Source organism: Trachinotus anak, unplaced genomic scaffold, assembly GCF_046630095.1.
Source record: "Trachinotus anak isolate AG129_WGS33_773 ecotype Australia unplaced genomic scaffold, CSIRO_AGI_Tana_v1 ptg000028l, whole genome shotgun sequence".
Lineage (NCBI taxonomy): Eukaryota > Metazoa > Chordata > Actinopteri > Carangiformes > Carangidae > Trachinotus > Trachinotus anak.
In genome coordinates this window covers 8,425,869-8,440,328 of record NW_027273879.1, presented here as the reverse complement: position 1 = coordinate 8,440,328, position 14,460 = coordinate 8,425,869, and positions in this window count along the sequence as shown.

The following is a 14,460-nucleotide window of genomic DNA, read 5'->3' as shown; positions in this document are numbered from 1 at the left end:
AGGACCCTGAAAAAGTGAAAGATGAATTAAATGCATGGATTTACTTGTCTTATTGATTTTCTTACATAGGCCATTCATGTCAGCCAATAATCCAAAGGGGAAATACAGTCCATGCTCATTGCTGATTTTTCAACTGAGATGCACTGTAATGATTGTTAGTAACTTTGGAAAAGCAGATGAATCACAACATTGCACAATATGACACCATTTCCTTTCCAATACCACAGCATTTGGCTCATAAGATATAAGGCCCAGCCAGTACCATGTGGTTTGGGAAAGCGCCTTCGTTCTTCTTCCTCTTCTATTGTGTTTAGCCAGAACTCAGCACTGATAAATGTCTCTGTAACCTTGGCAAAAGTCATGCTGAATACATCCCCAGCAAGTTCGGCTGTCAGCGAGAGGTTGAAGTCAAATGCACAGCCTTTACTCTCAACAGCATAACTGCACTTTATCACACATGCAGCTGTGCACCATTTCTCCCTGAAAGAAAATCTGGAAGAAAATCTTATCGGAAAATGACAGTGCCTGACGTCCTCACGGCAAAACAAGCAATACTAACAAAAGCTTTGAACTTTGCAGATACAGTAATTCTTTTAATTACCCTCTGAACACCATCTGATCATTATGCCATGTCATAATAACGCTTAGCTTCTTCTTCAGTTCCATTCAGCTGGGGCTAAAAAAAATCAATCCAGTGCTGTTTAATTAAAGGCCAAGCTCACATTACATCAGGTTCTTTCATCTCGACTGGGCTCGCCCCGTGTTTGCGGCGAGCCTCTGTTTTGGTTGAGTGTTTATATAACGTGAAATACTTTGGCATTGTTGGCATTTATTTGGATGTGTGACCTTTTTAACATGCTTTCAATTGGGGGGGCCATCGTGTTTTCTCACTGAAGCAAAGGTTTTGTGAAAATGCCACAGAGTGGCAGGGTATAATGGGAGAGTAATAGGGAGGTAGTTAGATACGTCTGCAAAGGGATTCGCAAAAACAGCTGGATTAAGAGGTTTCCCTTCAGCACCAGTCATGAGTTTTCTTAGATCTGTGTGTCATTATAGGCATACATATCGTCTATTAATTGCATCATAATTCATTTCTCCCACTTTCTTCTTCCCTTTGTTCAGTGCTGTTCTGTATGAAATTGATTTCGTTTTGACTCACTGTGAAACAAAGGGCTTCATCAGAAAAGCTGCACTTATGGCTTTTTTCACAATATTTGGTGCAGCTTCAAATTGGTCTATCGTCACCCTCTCGCACCATAAAAGTGTAACAAGTGTGAAGACTCACAGCTTCATCTGGCTCGAAAGCTACAGTTTGTTCAATCAGCAGTCGGATTAACACTGCTACTCTCACAACAGCCAATAGCAGCACCTTCTGACTGACATCAGTGCATCAAGCCTGTCATTGTGCTGAGGTAAACATGTTGATACCTGTGATAGATTTTTTTTTTTTTCTGACACTGTCAGATTGCATAGGTGCAGTGGCAGAAAAGGCAAGACGTGCTTATGTTCCATTCAGATTCTGTCTGTCGTGACAATATGGTAGGTAGCCTGTCAGCTGTGTTATACAAATGTTAGCATTTTAAGAAACATTTCAACAAGATGATTTCTATCATTCTGTCTTTGTATTGCATGAGACCATATTTAATGCAATTCTATGCTTGTATGCTTCTACCTGTCATTCTATTGATTTTTTATTTTTTTTACAGGTGGAGAAGGGCTGAGAAAAAAAAAAAAAGAAATCTGTTATAGCTGCTCACTTCAGTCTGCACAGAATCTTGTGCACTACTAGGGCTGAAAACTCTTGCTCCTTACAGATCGATGATAAATATTCCATAGTTTTAATGCATGATAGAAGATACAGGTGAGTACACAGCCTGAAGCGTTACATCCCAAACCCATACCAGCAAACCAAACAACATGCATCCAGGAGGAGTCCATAACGAAGAAGCTGGTGAGGCCTATCCTATTATAAACCACCTTTGGTGATTTCCAGTGCTGTATAATCACATCCATCTTTTACAAGTCAAGCAGCAATTTTAAAGAGGTATTTCTGCTGCTGTATTATTGAAATACAGCCGTGGGTTCCTGTGTGTTTAGGTGTTGAGTCAAAGTCCCTGCAGCATTCAAGTCTCGCTCCTGCAGATCACTGAAGCCTACTTTGTGATTTTCAGTGCTACTGTCCACCTCCACACCTGTGATGTATGCAGGGGTTGCCAAGAGCGAAGTTCTTCTCCATAGTTTATTTGTGTCCAGCTACTTTGCAGAGAGACTGAAGTAATTACTGTCCTTTTAAACGAGGTCTGTTTTGAATGCAATGTGAGGTGCTGTCTTATGTTCTTGTCCATCATTCCGAGGTTATTTATACAGAAGAATTACTATATAATCATCGACTTTAGACTCACCACATATACTGCATATCTTCTGTTCGATTGAGTGTCTGGAATATTTTAATGAATAAATATTGTAATTAATAGTGTCTTATAACTGTCTCTCATATTTATTCCATTTGTCCGCCTCTATTTTTGCCTGTCTGTCTGTTCTGTTTGATGAACACAGCTCTGTTTATCTGTAGATTTTACTGATACTGCAACACCAAGTGAAGCCTCTCTTGCATCATTCAACGTTGTGGTTTATTGCTAAGGAGCCTGAGAGACTCTTAAGTCAATACTTGTGCACACAAAAGACATTTAAAATTAAAAAGAAAAAAAAAAGTTATTTATTTATTTATTCATTCATTAAATCAGACCAGCTCCCTCACGTAATTCAAGAGCCCAGTGCTGTGCCCTATAAATGACACAGGCGTTTTCTGTGGAGTCAAGTTTAGGGAATACCATGTCCAGGTTTTAATGTAGTCATCTGCCTTAATGTGGTAATTTAGAGGAAATGGTAAACACAACATGGTAAAATGCCCCCCCCCCCCCCCCCCCCCCACCCCCCCCCCCCCCACCCCCCCCACCCCCCACCCCCACCCCTTGGAACTCTGCTAACAACTGCTAACAGTAAGGGGCTTAAGAAAAGGGCTTGTATAAGCGCTCAAGTTTTGTTTTGTGTTTGATGAAAGAGCAAGAACCACAGTCAATGGGGGGCAGGGAAACTGCATTGACTCCCCATTTATCAAAAGCTCTAACTAGATAGACAATATTGATCTGAGATGTGGAAAGGTAAAACCAATGGGAATGTGGAGGCAATCTCTCTTTTATGCATTCTCAAACCTGCATTGCAGCAGTTTTTTTTTCTCTAATAGATGCCAGGGTGGTTGTCAGAACTGTCAAATCAGTGTATATGTTTGTGTTAGTGTGTGTGTGTGTGCATGTGTGTGTGTTGTGTGTGTGTGTGTGTGTGTGTGTTTCTATGTACATTACTATAAAAAAATGGCCAGGATTTTTCACAACGTTACTTTACACAACGTTTTATTTTCATTCTTTTGGACCTTTGTGTGCTTTATTCTGGCAATATTTCACCACATCCCCTGATCTCAAGTTGGTTAGTAAAATATCAACACAGCCAGAAGGCACAATGGTCAGACCTACTGAAATAAGACCCCCCAAAAAACAGTATTCACCCTTAATGGCTCTTCTTTGCCTTCGACATCTTGCCAAGGACAGTGACAAGCGTGGTGCAGCTAATCGGGACATATTCGGGGTCTGCAATTGGCAGGCAATGCCAAAAGCGAAGGTTATCCACAGCTAAATTGGGAGGCCTTAGTTTAGCACAAGGTCAGAAAAAATTGACATTTCATATCTTTCTGACTTGCCTAGGTGAATGTACACTTTTTTTTTTTATGCTGGCAATTGTCCAAATAGGACCCAAGACACTGTGTGCACCTGCAGGCTATGGGGATGAACTGACTGATGAATGTTTCCTGTTCTTATCAATGATTAAACCCTTTTTTAAACATTTATACAGTTTGTACAAAATACATTTTATCAAAGAATTTCATTTATCAGTTCACTTTCATTGGATGACTGAATTTTATTATAATCTTCAATGAAGCATCATGTAAGCATCATTTATTAATCTTGCAATCTTATTCATGTTTAGTGGCTTAAATGAAAGCTTTAGTAAAATCCTAAATTGAACATAATCAGTGCATTGTTACATACTTCTATCTGTATATGATACAACCTGTTTTATAGCCTATGGGGAACGCTCTAAACTCCAGGGAGCCGCAGAACTCCTGGAGATTGTTGGTGGCATGCTGCGGTTCCACATAGCCATATTAAGCAGGCTGAGGATCACCAGCTGCCTTTTAGTGTACTGCTCTTACAGTGTGCAGCAGTGTTTGAGCCTAATGAGCCCATCAGAGGGCGTAGCCTGTGAGAAATTCTATACGTTTAAGGCCCTACTTTTGTGAATTATGACAAACAGCACAAAGCACTAGGGAGTGTGGGCAGTGAGTGAGGCAGGTTTTTGGCTGGAGGCATGCAGTGCACTCACAGAGCGCTTGGTAATGGTTGGGAATTAGGGAGAATACATTATCATACGTTACATATCAGCAGGTGTATTAGGAATTGTTAGGGACTGGTAATAATCACATCAGCTCTCCTTATACCGTATAAAAACACAGCGATCTCACCCAACTATAACATACTGACAGTATGATATTCAATAGAGACTGCAGACATACAGTGCAAAGTATGTGTATTAAAGAAATTATTTTGGGGAATACGCTCATTTGTTATCTGTCCTTTACATATGAAGCTACAGCCAAGAGACAAGTAGCTTAGCTTAGCATAAAGGCTGCCAGCAAGAGGAAACAGCTGGCCTGCACAGCTGTTGCAGTCCAAGAGCCCATTGTTTTCGGTTTAGAAGACGGAGAGATGATCGGTGGGAATGGGTGGTCCTGAGTTCAGTGGTGTAGACAGGAGAAATTACTTTTTAATTTTCTTATGATTTTTCACAGACACACTGGATGCAGATAGGGCACAGGGAGTGAACTGTGTGTGTGTGTCCATTGTGTCCCTACAATGCTGCCCTCTCCAGACACTCCTGATGATTTGCATAAACACAACCAGCCAGTTTCACGTGCACAAAAAGTCTCAAGAATTTTGCAGCTTATATCACAGCAGCCTCGAGATGCATGTGCATGCCCTCCACCTTGAAATGACTGTGGGGATTTAGTCGATGAAAAAGGTAAGACCCTAATACATCATGCAGAGGCCAGGTCTAATTTTAAATTCTATCTCACAGCAGAAGTTGTGTGTATTGTATCAAGTAACCACAAAGGTTCATGTTCTTAGTCAACAGTTAGTTTAAACTTTTTTATAATTTAATTTAATAATGCAAACTTAATGCATTAAATGATCTGTAAGAGTCAACATTAATAACATGGCTGCTATTGAAAACATGTCTTTCTTTCACTAATTTGAAGGCTGAATAAATTGCCATGGAGGTAAGTAAGGCACAGCACATCACTTGGGGTGGACAGGTGAAGAATGGGGTGCTCCTATTGTTTGCAGGCTTTGACAAATTAGATGACTTCACAGAAGGAACAATAGTCTGTGGTGCTCAATTCTAGACGCTACAGTGACCGGCTTGCTCTGGTTATCTGGTTTGTATTACCGGTTGGCCCCTTACTTTACCCTGCATATAAGGCCAACTGTAGTTTGACTGGCCACTTGAAAGGGTTTTTTGCCAAATACAACACAATCCTAAGAAGAAGAAAAAAAAAAGGACAATTTTCAACGTCAACAGCTGGGAGTCACCACGTTGTGCTAGTCTAACTATATCCAATCAGACCCAGTACAGCAGTCAATATACTAGTTATTATCTATAGTCCTACTATTTTCTACTCTAAGAAAATAACATATTGTCAGAGCACTAAACAAGTAAAGACATATTAAGGATGCCCTTATGTGGACTGTGCATTAGAGCTCTTCACACACACTGAGTGAAAGGACTCGAGACTCCTCTACTAGCCACAGTGCAATAGCGCTGTGAGCAGATGTGATTACAATGGCCATGTCAGCTTCACTTATCTTTGTACTTGACATTTGAAATAAACTGACCCCTCATCTTTTGAACGACAACGCTTTGGCATATAATGTGGCCTCTCAGGAAATGGAGTTTACACACTGACCTACAGTGGAACCACAAAGCATTCATTTTTCTACATATTCTGTGTTATTTTAGAATAGATGTAATATATTTTTGCACATCCTGCAACTGCAATGACAAAGCAAAAATTCAGGTTTTTTTGTCAATTTGCAAATGTATTGAAGGGGCTGTTTTTAGGTTTTGCTATTGCTACATAGCCAGCGTTAGCTGTTTTCTTACCAGTCTGGAAGAAACTTCCAGTCTTTCCTTCTGCTGAATTTAGTGTGTGAATCAGCTAACCCGATCACTTCCCGACAGCAACTCACTGTAGCCCCCAACCTGCCCTTAAGATGTAGCACTGGTCAGGCGACATATTATAACCTCTTCTCTTGTAAAACGCAGTTATGGCTGAAGCTCTAGTCTCTTGAAGTCAAGCAACAATCACCACCACCCGCTCCCGACAAGAAACGACGTTCAGTGGAACTGTTCAGAGAAAACTTACAAACAGCCCCTTCAACATTGTCATCCATCCATCATCTGCCTTTCCTTTTGTCAACCAAATACTGCATGTGTTCCACTTCAAATGAGGTGCTTGAGTGGTGATGATGCTTTGAAATCATTTAAAACGCACATAATGCTGTAAATAAGTACACATACTGAACATCCTGAGAATAACACAACACCGCATGACTTTTACTTTGATGAGGTAAAGTGGTGAATGCTTCCTCTCTTTTGTGGTGGTATTGCTCAATTAGCTTTTTTGATGATAGTGGAGAATGCAAATCAAATCAGGCTCCATACTGCACAGATGCTGGTGCAGCAACCTAAGACAGCAGCAGTGTGTCTGTGGGCCATGACTGAGAAAACTGATTTGGCCAATAAATCAAACTTGGGCTATATATTTATATAGAGAGTAAGGTCGAGCTTGGTGGTTGAACAGTGCAAATACATAAGGTGCGACTGCAGGAATGCTGTCTTGAGGTGTTGGGGGACATCTGTCATCTGTCCACTCTGTCTCTGCAACAGCTGCTGTCATTCACTTCTCACTTAATCCACCTGGTGTCTATCCTCAGCAAATACGTTAAAAGGCTGTTTCTCACCTAAATCACTTCAAAACAAACGTCACTGTTTGGATGGAAGGACTTAAGAGTTGAAAGTTTTTTATTTTTATTTTTTATTTTTAATTCCTTGTGGCTATGACTGATGCTGATATTTAATGTATTTTCAGAAAGCTTACTGATCAAAAGAAATTAATTCCACATGGAAAAGGAGGGGGAAAAAATCAGCATCCTCTTTGCTATAATGAAGCCTAGCTACTTCAGCGGATTAATTAATTTCCTTCCCTGACAGAATTACTTTGTGGGGTTTTTTTAAACTTTGAAAATATTTTCTTAAAAACTCTGACACTGGTTTAGTGGGTAGTTGTTGGGTGTCAGGGTGCCACTGTGGACTGATAATCTGCACCTGTGAGGGACAAAAAAAGGCAATAACAGAAACAAAAGGAAAGTGAGAATGTAGTCAGTTTCACCATTGAATTCAAAGCAGACTTGAAGCTAAGTAAATTTGCAATATTTAATGAGAAATGTAAGAAAGTGTTTCCTCTTAGTGCTACTTAGATGTTTTGGCCAGAGGCTGACTCTGTAATCCCTACAATGGTTTCTCAGTTATGGCAAAAAAATAAGGATATCACTGTCTAGAACACTCAATTAGGATCAGACCTAAGGACATAGATTTACATTAAGTGTTCCCCTCTAGAACTGCAAGACATCAATACAACAGCCAAATGACTTAATTCCCAGTGATTGACACAGATGTTTAGGGCACACAGATGCAATGTGCTTCCCTGTTTGTGTGATATTTTAGCAATTTTCCGTGCACACATGCTGAGAAGTGTTACTTTGCTGACTGTAAAGTTGTTATGTCAGCAGGGGATGCAGTTTCTATACAGCCCACGTAGCCCAGACGTACAGATCTCTTAGAAAGGGTTTCACAACAAGGCAGTTTGAAAACTGATCTTTCATGATTTATGCACACCCACATATAAACACAGAAAAACAGATTTGGTAGCATTCTTACAATTAAATGACATTCCTAATGAATATGTACAATCACTGTGGCTCGCCAGCAGGCTGCCGATTAACATTTATATCCACGCTCTATCTGTTGTTACATAAAGCATTGACACCAGATAATTTTCCTGTTTTATTTTCCTTTGGTTTTTTAATGATGGCCTCTGGAGAGGCAAACTTCATCTTTCAACACCACGTGAAAGCTCAGGGACCAGGGTCTTCTCTTTTCACTTTATAGTAATATATGGATGATAAAGGTATCCTTTTATACCAATAAACTGAACAGATCAGACTGAAACCTGGTCTCAGTCTGATCTGTCTCTCTTTGCAGCAGGTTGTCAATTAACTGTGTGAATGACACCAAAATGATCATTAAAATCAGTGTATGAAAGTGTAAAATATGTGTTGGTCTGTGTTATATTTTTGCTTGTTTTCTCTTGATAGGAGATGCTGAGGTTTTAAGTTCCAGGTTGACTGTCAGCTTGACTCCCTGTCGAGGAGCTCTCTACAGAAAAATAATAGCCTCATGCAGCTGAGGATGGCAAAGGAGACATCTCTGGAGGTTTAGGCAAGGGCTCACCTTCCCTATGGGCAGGCATGGAACTAGCAGAGCAACTTTGTCCTCAGTAAGAAATTATTTTTATTTGTAGGCCAGTCAGTATAATAAATGTCAAATGAAGGATTTTTTTAAAAGGTGAAGTTAAATGGTGAATTTGTTCTAGGGCTTGATTTACCTTTGTGGCATTAGAGAGACATATTAATCGTCTTACTGTGGCCTTGTATATCTGTAGTGCAAACAAGCTCAAATTTAAGCAATTCATCTCATTTGTCTCTACATATTAACCATTGTAAACAATTAAAATGCGTTTTTTGCTGTGTTTTCAGCTTTGAGACATGTAGTGTGGAATTAAAATAAATTGCAATGGGCTGCAGCCTGCAAGATGGTGCACAGGTTCATTAGGCACCCTGATACATTTCCTAGACATAATGGCAAGAGTGAACCAGTAAAGGCCAAAGTTATGTTTCTACGCCAACTTGACTTCAGCTTTCTGTCTGAAATTCAAGAGTTAACTACAGCACTTTTAATAAGACAAATGAGGTTGATGATTATGTTCTCTGTTGCCTCTCAACATCCTATAATGCAAGGAGAAGCTCTAATTATGACATATTTTAGGAACCCATTAGGGGAATCAGAGGGAAATCACAATACAATCCGCGAAGCACAGAGGAGGAACGCCGCCTTGGCCTCAGAGTTTGATTAAAATCAAACTAAACCCTATAAATCAGATGTAAGTTAGTGTATAATAACTGTTTTGTGTTTAAGGTAGATTTTGCATGTTCAAAAGACGATGATAATCTCTATACAACTGTGTAATTTTTTCCATTTAAGTTAAACATGGCATTTTTCAAAGGTAACCAGACATTTACTTCCACTCATCTGTTGTTGCACCTCAAGGCGGGCCAGTTTGCTATGTGATGTTTTTCAAGAATTGAATATTTTACACTCTGGGAAAACTTTGCGATTCTAAGAAAAAATAGGATGCTTATTATTATGCTTATAAATAGAGGATGCTTATTTTCTAATGGGTTTATCCAATCATATAGAATCCTATATACTATTTAAGACTAATTGCCTAAAATGATTCTTCATGACAAATTGTCTCTCTTTGTATGCAAATACAGTAGCACAAAACATTTTGTAATGCTAATTCACCTCACATTGGTTTCTCTTACACTGATCAGTCTAAGCGTTATAGACTTGTGTGTTTGTGAGAAGCAAGTTCAGGCACTCCTCATTATTGCCCTTGGAGCTGCATCTAATCTGGCGTCTGTGCTGTGCAAGGTGAAGAAGTATTGATCCCTGGACACAGTATGTGTTGAGTGAACGATAATGAAAGCAGCTGTGAGGATAGAGGCTGTTTATTATAGAGAGGCTTTCCTTGCACTATGCTGTAAAAGGACATTGTACAGAAGCTTATCAAAGAACCACAGACTGTACTGACATGATGAATCATTTGTGTTAGAACCCCTCATTCAGTAATCATTTAATCAAAGCAACACAAAAGAGAACTGGATGTCTACATAAAAATTTCAAATTTGTGTTCAAACTGTGACCCTCAGATTTCAGATTGTGAATATTTTGACTGGTGGTGCCATAAAAAATACAAAAAAACAGCAAGATTTTTTGTAGTTGTAGGGGCCTTTCATTCCTCCTGCAGCTGGCACACCATTTATTACCTGCATGATATGTTTTAATAATCAAAATTTGCAATAAATAATTATAAAATGTTGATGTGCTTAACACACTTGCTTTTGCCTGCCCAAAGAGAATACCAAATGTTTGATTAATCCACCTAATTGTCTTGTCTTAAGAGCTCAAAAGATCGAGGAAAGAATATCACAATAATTTATGGACAAAATCAGCCTCAACCAAAGAAGTGGTGCATTACATATAATTTCTTTTAAGCACAGCATCAGTGTGATTACCTAACTGTCATCAATCAACAGGACACATGCACACTAATGCCATTAGTGCTAACAAGCTTGGTGGCGTTGTGCATCACAATGACAACATCAGCAATTCATGGGCTGTTGAGTTCCATGGTGATGGTACACAAAGTTTTAGAAATCTGCATCACTTTGTTGTACATGGGAGTAGGGTTGCTACTCTTTGAAAGCTATCTCAATTAAGTCCGAAATTAGTTGGTGTTTATATTCAGAATCAATAATAACCTATATTGCTTTCTAACTGTTAAGATTTGCAAGTAAAGACATATATCAGTGTTAACATACTGTTATTCATTTTGTGATTTAGTGTTAAGAGAAGACTGCAAATGATCAGTGTCACCTGTAAGTATGTAAACTGAAAATTAGGACAGTTGACTCAAGTGCATCTCAAAGGCAACCATTATGTTCAACATCACACCTGATTGATAAGAGCTGTTTGCAGAAGTGGTCATGTTTTGCTTCTATTTCTATTTCTACCTCTTCTACTTAAGTTAGCACGCTAACCAGCTAGCTCCGTTCTGGTGAGCCCATCTTGTCACACTTTTTGTTACTGAGTCACTGTAGCATCCAGGCTGCCCTGAGGAAGTAGCCCTGCTTAGAGGGGGTATTATAACCTCCTGTTTTGTAAACACAATGATGACTAAAGCTCTTGTCAGGAATGGTACGGAAACAGTAAGTGGTGACAGCAAAACTGAAAAAGCGACTTTAACCCTTAACATAATTACATTGTGGTTCTAGCCATTTTGTTTCCTTGGAACAAGATTATGATTAAATGCTGACTTTTTAGAGGTGTAACAGCACAGTGCTACAAACATATGATGATCTTATAGAATACAATGCATTGCTATAGATTTAACTACCCAAGAGTGTATAAAGTGGTTAACGTTAGCTCAACCTTAAATATTTACAGCAGTAAAATACAACACAGGCTACACACTAATACAGCAGTAATATTTATCCAAAAACATCAAATATGATAGTAACACACTGACAGGGACCATTTTTTCTGCATTTTTATATAACTGTATTGGCACTTTGACTTCAGTAAAGGGTCTGAATACTTCTTCCATCACTGCTGGTTTCCTCTTTCAGAATCATATCCTTCAATCTGTATCTTAGTAGCTATTATAGCATCATTATCTAGCATTAGCTCTATTGCTACTATTGCTACATTTTAATGTTAACATAAGACAACACAACTCTCAAATGAGGTTTCTTTACCTCCTCATCTTTTCTCTGTTTTTTGTCCTTGCACGCCTGAAGGCTTGGACCATTTCATTATGAAATAATGTGAGCTTATAATAATAGAAGCCCCCCCCCCCCCCCCCCCCCCCCCCCCCCAAATGTAACATTTGCCATCAGTTAGTCAGTGTTACTTCAAGGCAGTGGTCGACTGATAGTTGAAAGTTCAGGGGGTGCAGAATGTTAATTAATGTAATTGACAGGTTGTTTTTGTTAATATTGTTACTGTAACTATGATTAATAAAATTGTCAGTGCCACCACCACCACCTCCCCCACCCCCACCCCAACATTCTGTGTCCTAGGCAACCACCTAGGTCGCCTATGTCACAAGCCAGTCCCAGTGGTTGGTATGAAGTGTGAGCAGAGTTAACAATCGCATCATATATGGAACAATGTTCAAGAGCTTATAGGGTTTGCAGCAGGTGATTACTTCACCATCATATACAAAAGCTCTTTGTTCAAACCATATCAGGCCTTAACCACCATAAATGAGGTCTGCTCTTGGAATTCAAAACCCAGTCAGACTCCTGAGTAAATGAAATGAGTTCATCTATTCTTAATAGAAAGAGGTGAAATTGTTGCTCGCTGTGAAAAATGACAGGCTGCCAACAAATGATGCCGGCTGATCTTGACCTTGGCACACCTTTTTTGACTCCCAGTTGTTTCATAATCAAGGTTGCCATTTATCTTTGTCATTACTCTCTGGTAATTCTACCTGCGTCGCTAAACAGTGTTAAACTGAACATTAGACATCTTTGTTCCTATCCCAAAAGTGGGCTATTGCAAAAAGAAAAAGGATAATTCACTATTTGCTATTATAAACAGAAGTCCAAAGTTTATATTTGCTGTTTCATACACATAAAAAATCCTTTCTGGCAATGGTGTGTGATGCATTTCTGGCAGAAGAAAAACAAATATGACAATACCAGTTCAGAAAATTAAAATGCAAGGTAAGAGACAACTCAGTACTCATTACACAGTTTGACTGCCAAAAATAAGATGCAGTGCAAGATTGCTATAGCAATAAATGCTTGGCACCAAACACTGCATGTTGCCTTTGGCAAAAATGAGGATCTCACAAATTGCCACTTTAAATGAGACAAAATACTGCCACTTGATATTTCTTGAGTGTGTGTGTGTGTACTGTGGGTGTTTTATGCTGCCACCTGGGCTGCGAGAGCCATGCAGAGAACAGTTTGTATAGCTGACATTTTAATATAATGCACTCTAAAACAACAACGGCAGAAACCACAGCTATGAAAATTACAGTAGAGGCATCACCTCTCTGACACAGTCAATAAATATTTTACATGTTGTGTCCACCTTATGTGCAGAACATGTTTTGCACAGCTAAAAGAAAACTTATGTACACAAGCTGTTGGATCCTCTCAGCCAAGAGCCCCACATATTTGACAAAGGACTTTAAAGCTAACAGCTGCTGATTAATCACGATGGGTCTAAATTACTGGCTGGCTCTCAACCGGGTATGAAGCTCGATGCCCACTGCACTTAGAACCTCCTTTGCATGTACTTGACAGCTGCACAGAGTAAGTGCCACTTCTGCCTGTTTAGCTGAATCTTTACTCCTTCTACAGTAAGCCAGAAATAGCCTCAAAACACAGTGTATCTAAAGTACACATTCAAATTCAATTGCTCAATAACTGTAGAAGTAGTAGTAAGTTTTTGGGCTTTATTCTCATAGGATTACTGTCTTATCCCGAGAATCTTATTGACTCATTATCATTTAAATATCACTATGTAAAACTGAGCCTCCAAAAGTGGCAAAAAACCTAAGATTAAAAGGAACATAAGCTTAACTAACTTCAGTGACTGCACTGCAAGTACCTCCTGCACTTGCTGCATAGTGAAGTGGATAAGGAGTAATTTATTTTTTATATTTATATTTATTTGGTTTCCATTAGCTGTCACCAGCACAACAGCTTTCTTCCCTGTGTTCCACAGAGAGGTGAAATTACCTGCAGCAGTTTTATGTACATAGTACTGTATGTAAACTAGTGTTAAGTGAAAATAACATATAGTACATATACTTATGCATATGATATACATTGTATTTTTACAGTAAGATATTGATCATTTTATGATGAATTAGAATTCAATTAGAAATCAAAGCAGACGTCTTATCCTTCCTGAGGGGAGAAATCTCTGAATCTATAAGGGAGAGTCTCAAAAGTGCACTGGTGGAGGGTTTTCATGTCCTCAAATCAGAGCTAGAAGCAGTGGGAATGCACACACCTGGTGGTGTCTAAAACTGCAGGCATAACTAGGAGCTTACAATAGGTCCGCCTTACTCTGCCCCATGTTTACCTATTTATTAGGTTTATATACTTGACCTGCATCAATACACTATTAAAAATGAAACAAAGTTTCATCCCTATGGTGAACTTTAATGGGTGGACAAAAAAGCTCTCTTGTCTTGAGTAATTCTTAGTGGTCAGAATTTCTGATTTATAATAAATAAATGTGATTCCAAAAGATTAATTACACCAACTGAAACGTAAACAAAAAAGAGTCATCCAAGTTGGAACACTCCTTCCAAATGAACTTGATATTCACCGTTCTACTCATGGTAGACATAAAATAGAA